Below are 16,703 nucleotides of genomic sequence, written 5' to 3' on the forward strand. Positions count from 1 at the left end.
AAAACAAAGAAACTCAGAGAGGGTAAGTAACTTACCCTAGATTACACAGCTAATAAATGTCAGAATCTGGAATCAAACCCAGATCTTCTGATTTCAAGTTACATATTCTTTCCTCTGCCTGCCAGACAAAAGCAATTTAATACTAGATGGTAAATGTCTGAAGGTTTAAGATAATGCCCTGTTTACTTTCATGCAGTGTGATGCCAGCAGTTTCCCAGAAGATTAAAATATGCTTTGCAGCTTATTATCTTTTATTAATTTTCATTTTTATCACAGTATTACATAGACATTCTTCAAGAGGTCAAATAACAACACTATAAGACCTTTAAAAAGTAGCCGTTCCTTGACTCATCATACATAATGAATTTTTTGTTCCAGGACTATTCTGTGTAGTTTAATTTGCTATTAGAAAGTAAAAGGATAGGGAACAAGGAATTGCTTTTACTTAACATGTATTAAGTCCCAGGCAATTTGAGCTGCACCTTCTGCAGGATATCTTATTTAATCTTCAAAACAACTGTGAGGTATCTGACAACCTACTGTGGGATTCCAGCAATAGGGACTCCCTGGGAGTGTTTCTTCCTCACAGGGCTGACTCCCATGTAAAAATGCAGCTGCTTTTTCAGTTCTTCCTTCGAATCCTACCATAAATTGATTTGTTACTAATTAGACAAAAATGATGCTAAAACAAATCTGCACCCAGCAATTTATCTTACAAAGTCTGAGTATTCATTTCTACTCTCTTCCTCCTGAAAACTGATGTACGTTTTATAGCTTTATTTTAATTTTCTGTAGCTCTTAAATTTTGTAGCCTTTTAGAAGCTACATAAGTAGTACATAATCTTAAGTAAATGTTCTTACTTTGGCTTCTAAAGTATTACATTTTATCCTGCCCGCAGAATGGCACATAAATAACCCTTTGAACTTGAGAGCAGACAGTACAGTCAGCTGCATTTATGAAATTCAGTACAAACAATCACCTGTTGGCACAAATTATGTTCACTAATTTTTTACTTATATTCATTTCTCTATTTAAACTATTCATCAAATACATATGATAGAAATTTCATCTCTCTTCCTTTCCATCCCCCACACATTTCTTAATCAAGGTATTCTCTATCTGGCCAGATGGCATTATTCTCCTTTGTTCGTTTGATTATAAATTCCTAGAGCTCAGGAACTCTGCCCAGTTTTTTTATTCCCACCTCCCAACCTTGGAGTTATATTTCTGATACATGAAAGAGCCCAGTAAATGTTTGCTGCATTGAATGGAGTGGAATCGTAGCAACTGCCCAGCCTTAGTGGATGTCCTGCGTGTACTTCTATGTGGCCTGGTTGTGTGTTAGGGGAAGTACTTATAGAAGGGAAATGGGGTTCAGTGGGTTCACAGGGAGGCACAATTCGCTGTGGCACACAGTAGAGCCTTGGCTCCCACAATTCCACCTGCCTGCCTGCCCTCTTCCTCTTGCTGTAATTAAAGCCTGTCCCTTTCTCAGTCCTGCCTTTTCCCTTGGAATGGGGCTGTTGTCATTGTCCAAATCTATTTTTATCATCTAGACTCTAGAAATGTCAGTTGAATGAAATGGTACTAGAATCTTCTTCCCTTTCTTCCCCTTTTTTGTATAACTAACAAGAAGAACAATTACTTTTTCATTATTTTATTTTTTCACTCTCTCATTTTGAAAGATAACCAAAGCAGTTGTTGAGAGTCACATTTGAGCCATTTGTGCATCATAAAAATCAGCCTCACAAGGTTAGGGTCAAGTATTCCAGCCTTATCTTTCCATATCAGCCTTTTACCTGAATATTTCAGTTGTTCCTGAACTCTTATTACTTTTCTTTCTCTAACTTCCTTTCTTCTGCTGATATCAACTAGTTAGGTATTTGTGTTTGGTTAAGTGCATGAAAATATAACTCCTAAAGTCCCAGATTGTTTTTAGAGCTTGCAAGGGGTCAGAAGACACAATTCTCCTTGTGTCCACCTTTACTCTTAGCCCTGGGTGCCTTCTGCAAGAATGCACATGCACCTGGCAAGGCATAGGCAGCCCCAGAAACTCAGGAGGATGTGGCTCCAGTTCCACAGTCTTAACAGACATCTACTGAGCACTTACTGTATGCCGGGCACTGCACATACAAAGATGAAGAAGAAATGAGTTATATCCCAGCAAGGGAAACTGATATGGAAGCAGATAATTATAAAATGGTGGCAGATAGTTGTACAGAGTGAGGTAGGAGCATGGACTCAGCTGCAGAGAGCCAAAATGGTTTCTTAATGGAGCAAGGAATTGGGACGGGATTGTGCAGTGCAGGAAGCGAGGGAAGGGAATTAAGGAGTGAGCAGAGTGCTAGCAAAGGATTCCAGGAGGAGGTGGCAACATGAACTCAGGCACAGACTGAGAAACAACTGGGGGTGGGCAGTGTTTGGGGTATTAACTGCATGCAATTGAGTTGCTGAAAAGAGATGATTGTAAAAAGGTACGCTGGCAGTCATAGAGGAAATGCTTTGTCATACCAAGGTATGGAAATAGAGCTAACATTGCATTTATACCTGTAGCCCATAGGGAGCCTTAGAAACAATTTAAACTGGAGCATGAACTCACCACTTGCCTTTTAGATGGAACCATTTGGTACCAAATTTAGGATATATTTGAGAGGCAGAGCACTAGAGGCCGAGAGGAAGCTGTTGCAGAATCAAGACACAGGTTAATGGAGACCTGCATTAGGACAAGGGTGGCAGGAATAGAGGAAGTGCTGAGTTCTAGGAGGTAAAATTGGCAGCACCTGGTTAGCAGTAATTGCATATAGTGGTGATGAGAGGGGGGAATATAGAAGGATTTCCCAAGTTAGAAACTTAGGTGGTCAAGAAAATTCAGGACAGGGAGCAATTTAGAGATCATGATGATTTTAGTCCTGGTCATGTTGAGTTTTGGATGATCCTGAGTATCCAGATGGAAAGGTCGGGGAGTTGGATATAGGAGTGCAAATTTGAGACAGTAAAGTAGATAGGAGAATTACATATCTCTGAGGAACTCACAGCCAGTACTTGTGAATGGAGACCGAGAGGTTGATTAAATTTATCCATAGATTAACAATACCTGTTTAAAAATCCAAAGCTGCTTAGATGTAGATATAGATGATATAGATATATATACACACACGTGTGTATGTGTGTTTACGTGTGTGTATGCACTGTTCCGTCCTCCACTAGGGATCAGTAATAATAAGTATTTTGTGAAACATTGCATCAGAAGGGGCGTTTGCAAGGAATGTAGACAAAATAGAAACCAAAAATCACACACCTCCTCCTAAAAAAGAGTGGCTCATGTAGAAAATTGCAGCTTCGGATTCATGTCAAGGAAGAGTGTTTGACAGCTACAGGATATGAAAAAAAGATTCAAATGACTGACTTGTTTGGTCTGAGGAAAGAAAGAATGTTGGCAAGAAGTCAGCGCCCCTTGCATCTGCAGGTATCTAATGAAGCCTCTTTAATACACGCCCGCTCCGCTGACAGCGTTGTTAGTGTGCTTGCCCAGCTGTTTTCTTCCCCCTAGGAAGTAGGAAACTCTACAGTATATTACTTCTTTTTAGAGCTGGGCATTCACTAAAGTCTTTTTGATATTTTAAAGTAGAAGTTAAATTGTAGAGATTTTCCAATTTATTTATTTATTTTGAGACAGGGTCTCACTCTGTTGCCCAGGCTGGAGTACAGCGTCACGTTCATAGTTCACTGCAGCCTCGACCACCTGGGCTCAAGGGATCCTCCTACCTCAGCCTCCTGGGTAGCTGGAACCACAGGCACGCACTACCATGCCCAGCTGATTTTTGTTATTTGTAGAAATGGGGTCTTACCATGTTGTCCAGGCTGGTCTCAAACTACTGTACTCAAGCTATTCTATTCTCCCATCTTGGCCTTCGAAAGTGTTGGGATTACAGGCATGAGCCACCACTCCCAGCATATTGTAGATATTTTCTAGAGAAAAGAAGCTTCACATGTATATCTGTATAGTGTGGTGTGTGTGTATATGCGTGTATGTGTGTTACCTTCCAAATAATACATGGAACTCCCTTATTAAGTGATTTAAATAATTTAGTTATGATTCCTCTCCTGGAATGGCAGAAGAAGAAACATTTGTCACAGTTGGTAAATATTATATTTTTGTTTCAGGTATGAATTACATGGAGAATTCCATGCTAGTTTTTCCAAAGGTCTTAAATTTAACAGAACTTTTAAGTGTCTTGTTACCAGAAACTTCTTAGGAACTATATCTTGATTTAGAAAAGGTAATTTAGATAAACCACGGTTAAACTCCTGGCCTTTCCAATAACTATTAGGTAGAAAACAAAGGTCGAATGAAAACAAAGACATGAAAGCTTAAGCTGAGGTATTCTTTTGAGAATTTTAGAGAAATTATTGTGGAAAATGGAAAGCCACAAAAATAGTTTTATCGAATTACTAGTCAAAGCTCATCTTCATAAAGACAAAAGTGAAACCATAAGCAATCATAGATGGAAAAAACTGACCTCCCTAATAGGATAGCATTTCATCAAGGTGGTGTGATAGCTGATCCTTTGTGGAGAAACTTGTTCGACAGCCAGAAAAATACAGGTTTGTGTAGAACACAGTAATTACTGATTTAGTGAGAACATTGTTGACTTTTGGTTGTTTTCTGTCCACTTTGAGGACAACCTGTAGAAAAATGTAAACTATATTTTGACTTCATTTGCCCTCTTCCAACAGTTGGCATATGCCAGAAGAGTGAAAATTTATTTCTTTATTTGCCTGTATAAATTGCAATTATAAAGACAATTCGTTTAGCTTATATCAGACTCCTGAGTCTCATATAAGTTATTTGAAATTAGCCCACCTTCTGTAGCATACAAAAGTGGTCGACATGTGTTGGTTACATAGCACGAAGACCGTGTGTGCCGGGAAAGGACGCCCACAGAGCGTGATGTGCAGGAATTTAAGGTACATCATAAAGCTTATTCTAGTTTCTCCTCTCATGGCCTACCACAAGGCTTACATGGCCATTAGGGAAACAGTTTTGTGTTAAATTAGAATTTCCCAAAGTGTGTTCTTCAGAACATTAGGGCTAAATAATACCAATAGTTATTATGTAGACAAAAGGGGAAAGAAAGTTCTATATCCAAACTAAGTTTGGAAAATGATGGTTAAACAAAGGCAAACAGGGTCGCTTCTTTGCTGCACAATTCAGGAGATTTCGACATGCTTCCTTGCATGGTCTATCTCCAAGACAGGACAGTTGTTTGCAGAATTTTATAGATGTTTCTCACCTAGGTACACCTCTGAGACTTGGATGTTCACAAATCTGCTATTTGAAGATGATGGGTTGACTGAGTGGTGGCTCACACCTGTAATCTCAGCACTTTGGGCGGCCAAGGCGGGCGGATCAACCGAGGCCAGGAGTTCAGACCAGCCTGGCCAACGTGGCGAAACCCCATCTTACTAAAAATACCAAAATTAGCCAAGTGATGGTGTGCTTCTGTAATCCCAGCTACTCAGGAGGCTGAGGCAGGAGAATCGCTTGAACTCAGGAGGGAGGTTGCAGTGAGCTGAGATCATGCCAGTGCACTCCAGCCTGGATGACAGAGTGAGACTCCATCTCGGGGGGATGGTGGGATGGAGGGGAATCGGTTTAAGGCACTTCAGAAGTTCTGTGAAAGCCTGACTATGTGGCCCCAGGAAGTGGGTTAAGTCAGAGGCTTCAACTAGTATGTAATTTTGGTTTCTTTGGTCTACATAGTGTTTTTGAAAACCTAAAGCCAACATTTACAAATCAAGATATTTCAACATAAAAATCTAGGTTAAAAATTAGAGGTTGAGACAAATCGGGGCCTTCAGTCCTCCAGAGCCACCGTCCCCTGGGTCTTGGGAAGCCACTGCCCCTTTAGGGGAGAGATGTCCACCCCAGTTTTCAGAGTGTCTACCATCGTTTGTGTTCTTACACTGCAACATCACTCATTTATCTCACTTGGGCGGCCCCTCCCATCCCCCTGATGCCATTCACATGGATGAATTCATTCCTTTGGCTGAGAACAGGCACTGAGGTTAAATCTGGGTGGCTGGTGATGGCAGGACAAAGCCTATGGTCTGGAAGCAAATATGACAAAATATAGACAGTGGTTGTCTTGATTGGTGAGGTTATAAAATGTTTTCTGACTCCTTTTATTTACTTCTCTGTGTTTTCCAAATATTCTGCAACAACCGTGTATTTCTTATGTAACTAAAAGAGAGAATTAAAAAAAAACAGTTAAAAAGCTTCTGAAATATAGATTTTTTTTAAAGATTTGGTTGCTATGAAAGTGTCTGCCTCCCTTTAAATCCAAACTACTAATAGCATTAATACAATGAGCAAGATAAGTATATATTTGGGCAAAAAAACATATCTGCTTTAAAAGCTTTCTTAAGATCCTGTTTTTCAGCTGTTCATCATAAATTAATACTACAAATATTTAGTTTTATGAGGGTAGAAAAGTGTTGATTGGGCATCTGTGAAGTTTGGTTTTTGATATTTGGGCCTTTGCTAGCTTCTAGAATATGATATAAAATAAGTAAAATAAGATAAAAATATTTGTATGTAGAGAGTGATAAAAAATAAATAGACGGATGGGTAGATTCATCTGAGATGATAGGAGAGCCTGGGAGAATTGAAGTGGAATGTCAAGGGCCACCTTACTGTCGAAGGCAGTTCCCAGCGTTGACCACGTGTTTTTGCAGCTGGCTAGTACTCCCCAGCAAGCAAACAGGCCAGACTCTGAAATCTTGTACGCTACGTAGGCACATTTGTAATCCTGAATTGGAATTTAGTTTCTGGGCAGAGGTAAGAAAATGGTGACTCCTTTTTCACTCTCGAAGGTAGAAAGACATTCTGCTTTTTTGGAAGGACACCTTTTGAAATCCCTTATTTGATTTTGAAATCCCTCATTTGATTTTGAAATCCCTCATTTGATTTTGTTGTTTTCCCTGCATCATAGAAAATCCCTAGAAATCAGGATGGGGACACATGAGATGCTTTGTGGATAAGGAACCAGGGGAATGGAAGGCAGAAGCAAAAGGAAGTGCCTGGAATTAGTTGGGAAACAAGGAGTAAACGGGGAAATTTATATTTTATAGACATTGGTGGCAATAGAAGAATAGACATGGTGGGAATTATTTACCTGATGCAGCTTCTCGGCCTCTCAATGTGTTTCCTCCACTGTATAATGGAGATAACGTTAGTACCACACTCACGAGGGTAAATGAAATACTGCGTAAGAAATGCTTAGCATAGGACCTGGCCAGAGGAAATGCACAATAATTTATTCAGATTCAGAGATAATTTTTTTGTTATTTTTAATAATGATTTTCAGTTTTATTGAGTAGTAATAAAAGAATGCCTTACATAGCATGACAACATAAAACAAATTGGTATTTTGAGATTTGTTTCATGGCCTAGTACGTAGCCCTTTTTTTGTTGTTGTTCTAAATAAGTTTGAAAAGACAGTATTTTTGGTTGTGGTGTTCTTTGTCCCATTACATCAAGCTTTTTAATTGTGATATTTAAATCTGTATGATTACTATTTTTTTGTTTGCTTAATACCAGTTTCTGAGAAACTATTCTTACTCTCGGGTACCTGAGGTTATTAAAAACGCCAACCCCAAAACCAAGTTGGCATTTAAATGGCCATGAGTTATAATGTTTTTCCTCTGACTAAACCTGAAATTGCACAGAATAGAGCCAGCTTGATGTAGGAGATGACAAGGACATTTTAAATATTTTTCATTAAATGTGTGGCATCACCTCAACAATCAGTGCCGCATGAGATTCCACTCCAAAGCTACTGAAGGTATTCTTGCTGCACTTCCTTCTGGAGGCTTCAGATAGAAGAGCCTGAAGAACATTAGCAGCATCAGAAAGCGTGGGAAGAATCTCCAGGTTATTCAATTTGTCCAGCCCTTCGGTGTGTAGTAAGCCAGCACCTAAATCAACTAAGATAACCGATATTTATCCTGATCTTGAAGTTCTTGGGGCTAAACTATTTCACAGTTTTTGTTGGTAGCTTGTGAGGAAACTCTTTCTGTCAAGAAATGCTTACCACCCCCCCCAGCCTCCATTTTGGCTCTTCACTCATTTTCTCTTTCCTTCTTTCTCTAATGTTTGTTGAGCACCTTCTCTAGGCAACTCACTGTAACAATGAATGTGTTACCTAGAAATGTCAAAGCAGACATTCTTTCTGACATTCTTGGAGTCTTACAGTGTATAAATTAAAACTTAAACATAATTCAGGGTGAGAAAGTCCTTGTCAGAGTGAGAAAGACTCACATAACTCTTGGGCATATGTGTATTTTCCACTCACTGTTGATGCAGGTGATAGAATCAGAAGAATTATTTTCACTTTTATTTATTAATTTTATTAGCTGGAGCCAGGCATAGCAGCTCATGCTTGTAATTCCAGCACTTTAGGAGGCCGAAGTGGGAGGATGGCTTGAGGCCAGGAGTTCAAGACCAGCCTGGGCAACCATAGTGCCACCCCACCTCTACAAAAATAAATAAATAAATTAGCCAGGCATGGTGGCATACACCTATGGTGCCACCTACTCAGGATGCTGAGACAGGAGGATTGCTTGAGCCCTAGAGTTCGAGGCTGCAGGGAGCCATGATCACACCACTGCACTCCACGTTGGGTGACAGAGTGAGACCTTGTCTCAAAAAAAGAAAAAAGAAAAATTGTATTAGCTGGAATCTATTTCCAAATCTTTGGTCAAATGCACTGACAGAAGGTGTAGCATTGCCTTTTTAAAAAGTTTTATTTACATGTAATTGACATATAATAACCTGCACATATTTATACACTTTGATAAGTTATTTTGTTTTTGGTTTTGGTTTTTGAGACCAAAACCAGCTCTATCGCCCAGGCTGGAGTGAAGCGGCGTGACCTCGGCTCACTGCAACTTTCATCTCCTGGGTTCAGGTGGTTCTCCTGCCTCAGCCTCCTGAGTAGCTGGGATTACAGGCATGTGCCCACCACACGCAGCTCATTTTTGTATTTTTAGTACAGACAGGTTTCACTATGTTGGCCAGACTGGTCTCGAACTTCTGACCTCAAGTGATCCGCCCGCCTCGGGGTCCCAAAGTGCTGGAATTACAGGCGTGAGGCACCACGCCCAGCCGATAAGTTTTGACGTAAGTATATACCTATGAATCCATCACCACCCCTTCAACATTTCATCCAGTGTCTTGGTAATCCCCCCATCCCATCCCTCCACCACTATCGCCAGGCAACCACTGATCTGTTTTCTGTCACTAAAGATTAGCTTACATTTTTTAGAATTTCATATTGGTGGAATCATACAGTATGCAGCTTTTTGGTCTGCTTTCTTTCACTCAGCCTAATTATTTTGAGACTCACCCGTGCTGTAGCCTTCCTTTTATTGCTAAATGGTATTCTATTGTATAGATACACCAGTTTATTCATTCAATTGTTGGTGGACGTTTTGTTTCCAGTATTTGGCTATTATATAAGTAAAACTGTTATGAACATAATATACTCGTCTTTGCCTTCATTTCTCTTGAGTAGGTACTAAGAGTAGAATGGATGGATTGTATAGTAGGTGTATGTTTAGATTTTTCAGAACTTTTAAAACTTTTTTCTGAAATGGTTTTACCATTGCATATGTGAATTCCAGTTGCTCCACATTTGGTTTGGTCAGTCTCCTTTAATTGTAGCCATCCTAATAGGTCAGTAGCAGTATGTCATCATGGTTTTAATTTGCATTTCTTTAATGACTAATGATGCCAAACACATTTTCATGTACTTATTTGCCTTCTTCATTTTTATGAAGTATCTGCTCCTGTGTTTTGCCCATCTTTTAATTGCATCGTTTGTTCTTATTATTGAGTCTGGAGATTTCCTCACATATTCTGGATATAAGCTCTTTATCAAATAAATGCCTTGCAAATATTTCCTCCCAGTCTGTGTCTTATCTTTACATTCTCTTCACAATGTCTTTCAAAAAGCAGAAGATTTTAATTTTGATAAAGTCCAGTTTATTAATTGCCTTCCATGGATCAGAGGTTTTCTTTTACATTTTCTTTTAGAAAATGTATAGTTTTAGAGTTTGCATTTAGGCCTGCAGTCCATCTGGAGTTAGTGTTTGCATGTGATATGAGGTATAGATCAACATTTTTTTTTTTTTGCATATGGATGTCCAAGTGTTCTTTCGCGACTTATCAAAAAGACTATTTTTTCTCTACTTAATTGCCTTTGCACTTTTGTCAAAAACAAGTTGTCTATTTACTTATGGATTCATTTCTGGACTCACTGTTCTATCCCACTGACCTTTTTGCCTATCCTTATGCCAGTACCACACTGTCTTTAGTGTAGCTTTATGTCAAGTCTTGAAATCAGAAGGCTTTTTGTTTTTGTTTTTGTTTTTTTAAGACGGAGTCTCCTTCTTTTGTCCAGGCAGGAGTACAATGGCGTGATCTTGGGTCACTGTAACCTCCACCTCCTGGGTTCAAGCAATGCTCCCTTCCTCAGCCTCCCGAGTATTACAGGTGCCCGCCACTACACACTGCTAATTTTTGTATTTTTTAGTAGAAACAGGGTTTCGCCCTGTTGGCCAGGCTGGTCTTGAACTCCTGACCTCAGGTGATCTGCCTGCCTTGGCCTCCCAAAGTGCTGGGATCACAGTCGTGAGCCACTGTGCCCACAGAAATCGGTAGTAGTAATTCTCCAACGTTTTTGTTTTTCAGTGTCATTTTGGCTATTCTTAATCCCTTGCATTTCCATTTGAATTTTTGTATCAGTTTGTAACTTTCTACCAAAAAATTTTTTTGCTAAGATTTTGACTGGTATTACATTGAATCCACAGATCCGTTTTGTTACAGCTGAACAATACTGAGTCTTCTGACCAATGAACATAATATATCTCTCCATTTATTTAAATTTTCTGTAATTCCTTTTAGTCATATTATTTTAGTTTTCAACAGACATATCTATCACATCTTTTGTCAGATTTTTTCCTAAATATTTAATATTTCTATGACATTAAAACATTTTAATTTTGGTTTTCACTGCTAATGTAGAAACACAATTGATTTTTGTGCATTTATCTTATATCCTACAGCCTTGCTGAGCTCACTTAGTAGTTCTTGTAACTTTTTTATGGGTTCCATCAGATTTTCTACATAGATGATTATTTTATCTGCAAATACAGTTTTATATCCAATTGGATGCTCTTTGTTCTTTTTCTTGCCTGATAACACCATATAGAGCCTTCAGTACAATGTTAATAGAAGTAGTAAGAGCAGATGTCCTGCCTTCTTCCTGATGTTAAAAGGAAAGCAAGCATTCAGTCTTTCATCAAGTACTGTATCACCTGCAGGCTTTTTGTAAATGTCTTTTATTAGGTTGAGGAAGTTTCCTTGTTCTTGTTCTGTTGAGTGTCTTTAAAGAGGGAAATGGGCTAACCAGAGGTAGTTAGTTAAGACTCAAAGGGCCAAGTGCCTTGTCAAAGGTAGAATGTTTAAGGAACTAAGCCTCCAAGTAGCCAGACCTGTTGGGAGTCTGAAGCAGTAACTCAAGAATGAGATAATGAATACTACCACTGATCAGTGTCAGCAGGGGTGAGGAAGAAGACACAGATCAAAAGATGTTTAAGCGGTAACAATGACACGATTTGGACAGAATAATTCCAAGGTTTCTGGCTTGGGTCACTGGGTAAATGTGGTGCCATTTCCGTAAAATAAAAAACACAGACATTCAGGAGCTGCACATTTGGAGGAACCAGTTTTATACGTGCTGAGTTTGCACCAGGAAATAGTCAGTATGCAATTAAATATAGATATCTAGGACACTGTGGAGAAGTAGGGGGTGGAGCCTGCACTTAGACATCCTCAGCTCACAGAGGCAAGTTGAACCACAGGTGAGAATGCCCAGTGATGGTGGAGCCACTGATGCAGCAGCTCTCTCAGTTACAGTGGTCACGTGACAGCCTGGTTCTGGCAACCACATTTCTCAAGTTAAACACTGTCCTAGTAGTTGGACACACAAAAAACAAAATTTTTCAGTTCTTTTATGAATGCCAATTGTAGTTAAATCCCTTAAACGGAAGAAGAAGACATAAACTAACAGTACTTCCTCTCATAGACCATGTGGGCGTGTCAGGGATAGTGTAGAGAGGGAGATTTCTTGATGTTGTACCCTCTCACCAGAGAGCCACACAAGCCTAGAAAAAAAAAAAAAATGTGCCCTTAAGCCTTACCTTAATTTGAGAAAAGGCCAGGCATTTACTGGCATTTTGCTGGGACTTGCACAGTTGAGCAAGGAAGAATGCAAGCGTAAATGAAGTTAGATTTCAAGCCAGTAAAAACTGGTTCTGAAGCATTTTTAAAAAGTAAAGTCTGCATGACATTAAAAACGGTGTTAAGAGTCCGCTTCAGCAAATCCCTGTATCACAGTTTCTGGAATAAATAAAGATGGTTTAGGAGAAGGGTTACTTACTAGAGTTAGAAAATTTTAAATGTCTTCTTACATTTTGTTAGGAATTACCAACTTGGTTTTAAAAGTTACAGCCAATTTTTTTAATGCAGACTCTTTTAAAGTCTGTATTATTATCTGGAAGACGTCTGATATATGATGGTGTTAAAATACATATTGTAACACCACTGATTGTTTTTCCTTTGGTCCTCTCAGATTGTCCCATCTTGTTTTTCCACTGTCCATACTTCTGCATGAGGTAAGGTCCTGTGTTAGGCACAGGATTGCTATATTTGTCATTCTGCAGACATTGGGTGCTAATGTCACACCTGAGTGCCTTTGCCCAGGGTCCACTCATCTATCTTGTGAACTTACTACTTCTCGTCTGAGAACCCTTTCCCATCCACTCTCTCCATCAGGAAGAGAAGACGGAAGCACTTTTTTGTGTCACCTCTGCACAGAGCAGTCACTCTGTATTTCAATAATTTGTGTATTGTTGTTCTCCTTTTTTAGATGAAAAGATTCTGAAGAATAGAGATCTTGAACATAGCATCGTGTCAAACGCATAATAGATATTCAGTAAATGGGGCCTGCCAAAGAGAGGGAGGGAGGAGAATAGAGTCTTTGAGGAGACCCTGAAGAATTGAGCAGAAGGCACCTGAGACATAGGAAGACAAATGAGAAGTAATAGTGTCGTGGAAGCCACGGGAGCAGAGAATTGTAACAGGGGAAGACTGGTCATTAGTGTTCATTGCTATTGAGAGCCAATGAGATACCGAATGTCCACATTGTATTTTTAGGATCTGAGAAAAGATTTCCTCAGCCATAATCACACCACAGGTAATACTGCAAACATCATTACCCATATTGAGCGAAGATGTGTTGGCAACAAGAGGTGACTGGTGACCTTTTGGAGGGAGAAATCAATTGACCTGTTTGACTTGGTGATATCCATCATTCCGATATTCTATACTGTTGTTTTTTCCTAGTGGCAAACCCACTGATTAGTAGGTCATCTCAGTTGAAAACTGAATAGAGTTCAAAAATAAGAAATGTTAGCAGGATACGCAGTATAGCTGGTTCAGCTTGAGATTTGGGAATTAATTTGGTAAATCCATACAGGCCTGAAATCTTCTTGGTGGACCATATCTATGGAGGTGACAATGAGAAAAATGGTTACAGTTGTAAAATTATGTTGTTCTCAATATAATTACAGCTATCTCACAACAAGCAAAATAATTCAGCAGTTCTATTTAAAAGCTGCCAATGGGGCTGGACACAGTGGCTCATGCCTGTAATCTCAGCCTTTTAGGAGGCCAAGGCAGGAAGATCACTTGAGGTCAGGAGTTCAAGACCAGCCTAGGCAACCCCCATCTCTACAGAAAAAAAGCTACCAAAATCCACAAGGAAAGCATGGCTACAAAGTGAGGAAATGTCTTTCTACAGACTGTTTGAACAATCTGAGGGAAAGAAGATTAAAGTCTTATTACCAGGAAGAATAAAATTTCCATGATACTGTAACATCGTTTAATATAAATTACACAACTTCTTGAAGGATAATAAAATAATTTAAAAGAGATTAATGTATTGGATTTATAGGGGGAATAGAGACCTTTAAAAACATAATAGTCAGCCAGGCATAGTGGCTCGTACCTGTAATCCCAGAACTTTGAGAGGCCGAGGCAGGAGGATCACTTGAGCCCAGCAGTTCAAGGCCAGCCTGGGCAACATGGTGAAACTCCATCTCTACAAAAAATATAAAAAATAGCTGGGCATGGTGGTGCACACCTGTAGTCCCAGCTGCTCAGATGGCTGAGGTGGGGGGTTTGCTTGAGCCTGGGAGGTGGAGGCTGCAGTGAGCCATGATTGCTGTCACTGCACTCCAGCCTGGGTGACAGATAGAGACCCTGTCTCAAAAATAATGATGATAATGATAATAATGGTCATTAAAACAGAAAATGTCCATTTATGTATTTAAAATTATTTATTTATACTATAAGTTTTGAAATTCCTCTTAGCCCAAAGTCTGTATCATCATTCTTCTGACCACTCGAAAAACAAAATTCCACTTTGACTGTTGCTATGCAGAAGGAGAGATGGACCTAACATTGTAATCTATAAATATTCTCATGTAGACAAACCACGCTAAATGTTCTGTGGTTGATTATCATTCATGTGGCAGCCAGTTTAACTCTTTTGAAAGAATGATTTACTTTTTCATGTTCACAGGTTTAATACTACTTTTGAATAAATAAAAATTCTTCTTTGTTTACATTGCTCTAATATTTTAACAATAGAAAAGTCAAGTTGTTCTCACTTTTCTCCATTAAAGAAGTGTGTTAAATGAGCTAGATCTCCATCTGTTTCTATTCTTTATGAGGGGAAAATGAGTTGGGCAGGAGAGAGATGAAGTTGGACACATCAGGAACTTCTCTTGCCTCTCTTAGGTCATTTAATTTTTAGAGGTTTAGAGGACTTGATGTACCTCTGAAGTAGGGTAGAGGATTTTTTTTCCTAATCGTAATTTAAATGTCAGGAATACATAATGCTTTTATCTAAAATGCATTTTAGTGTGAAAAAGCCTCAACATGGATACTTTATTAGTAATGCAGTTACTTTCTTATATACTCTGGGAAAAACTTTGAATTTTCTTGCTTTTTCTTTTTCATTCTGTGAACCTCAAAGACTTCCTGGCAACTGTTACACAGGGCAAACCTAGTTGAGTGAGCCAGATCACTCCTCAATCGCACAGTTGATGCAGTGAGAATTTGCTTGAAACCAATAATTGTTTTTAGGAAAGTAGAGAAAGACTTTTAATTCCTTTTAGATATTATACACATTGAACAATTGTTATGGTGGTATAGTTTAAGGCATGAACTTGAACTTTGGAGTCAGATAAAACCTGTGTTCAGATCTTCTCTCCTCTAATTCCTATGTGTTTGACTCTGTGTCTCAGCATCTTCATCTATAAAACAGGGTGATTAGGAGGAATCAATGAGATAATCCACGCCAAAGGCTTCACGCAGAATCTGGCCAGTTTTAAGTATGCAGTAAATGATGGCTATTATTGTAATGCATTCTAGATGCATGTGTACTTTGTTCTGTGTTTTCAGCTGGACTCTTAAAGACAAAGGCACACTATGCAGACATGCCCGGTGTACACTCTGTGTGATAATAATGCCTTTCCTTAAAGACTTCTGTTTCATCTCATACACGCTCTTATTTGGCCCCGTGATACCAGTGTGATGGAGAAAGACACAGTCACCGAAGAGCTTGAGCTTCTGCTTTCCTGATTGCCGAATTTCTCCCCGTTAGCACCCAATCCTTTGTGCCCTAGGATTCTATCTTGCTTTATATTTGAAAATTAAACACTGTTCTTGAAGTTAGGGTTGCAGGAATGTATGTTTTTTCCTCCTATTATATCATTATCTCAAACTTTTAAAAATGCTTTTACTTTATATTTCCTTACTAGAAAAAAATGTATTGTTATTAGGGTAAGGGAGATTCAGGCAGTCTCATGGGCTTTTAGAAATGGTTTCATAAAAGTTACTCATTGTTTTGAAGTTCATGGTACATTTCAACTTGACTAAATTATTCTAGGTCCTGGGAGGGAAGTAGTGCAGATGATTCTCAGAATTGGTGAAATAACTTAATAATCTAATACATAAATATGATTGCTGGATTATAATTATAATTATAATAGCTGGATTATAATGGCAACTCTCAGTTGGGAATACTTGTAAAAAAAAAAAAATGCTTTTCTCTCCAGAAAATCTGTTGCTGAAAGGGCATAAAGAGAACAAAATCTGTATTAGTGTGGAAGTATATTCTCAATTTGATAAAAAGAACCAGCTCCTACATATCAACAAACATTAAAACGTATTTAGCATCTAGGAAACCAAAATAAACAATGATTTCCGAAATGACCCCTAAATTCCTTATAATGTTATATATCTGTTGATTCCAGGCACTGGGAAGAGAAAAGGCAAATCTCATCTTCTCACATTGCAACCAGACACAGCACGAAAGGGGTGTTGTGTGTATGTGACAGAGAGAGATTGCTGATGGACATGGGCATAGCCCTGAGGCATGGCTGGGGAAGATGAATTATAGAGTGATGATTTCTGCACAGTCAGTTAAGGAAAAAAGTGCAGAACATTTCCACATACATAGAGCAAGAGGGAAGGCAGGAAAGGACATAAAAATGCAAAATCCAGGAG

At 38.9% G+C, this 16,703-nt stretch overlaps 1 protein-coding gene across 3 annotated transcripts in view; it reads left to right on the forward strand.

Annotated features, from left to right (window-relative positions):
• The window catches only part of FRY (FRY microtubule binding protein), a 454,114-nt gene that overhangs the window by 81,947 nt on the left and 355,464 nt on the right, over nucleotides 1-16,703 (forward strand). The gene's annotated exons all lie outside the window — the stretch shown is intronic.

The sequence above is a fragment of the Macaca fascicularis genome, chromosome 17, assembly GCF_037993035.2.
Source record: "Macaca fascicularis isolate 582-1 chromosome 17, T2T-MFA8v1.1".
NCBI classification, from domain to species: Eukaryota; Metazoa; Chordata; class Mammalia; order Primates; family Cercopithecidae; genus Macaca; species Macaca fascicularis.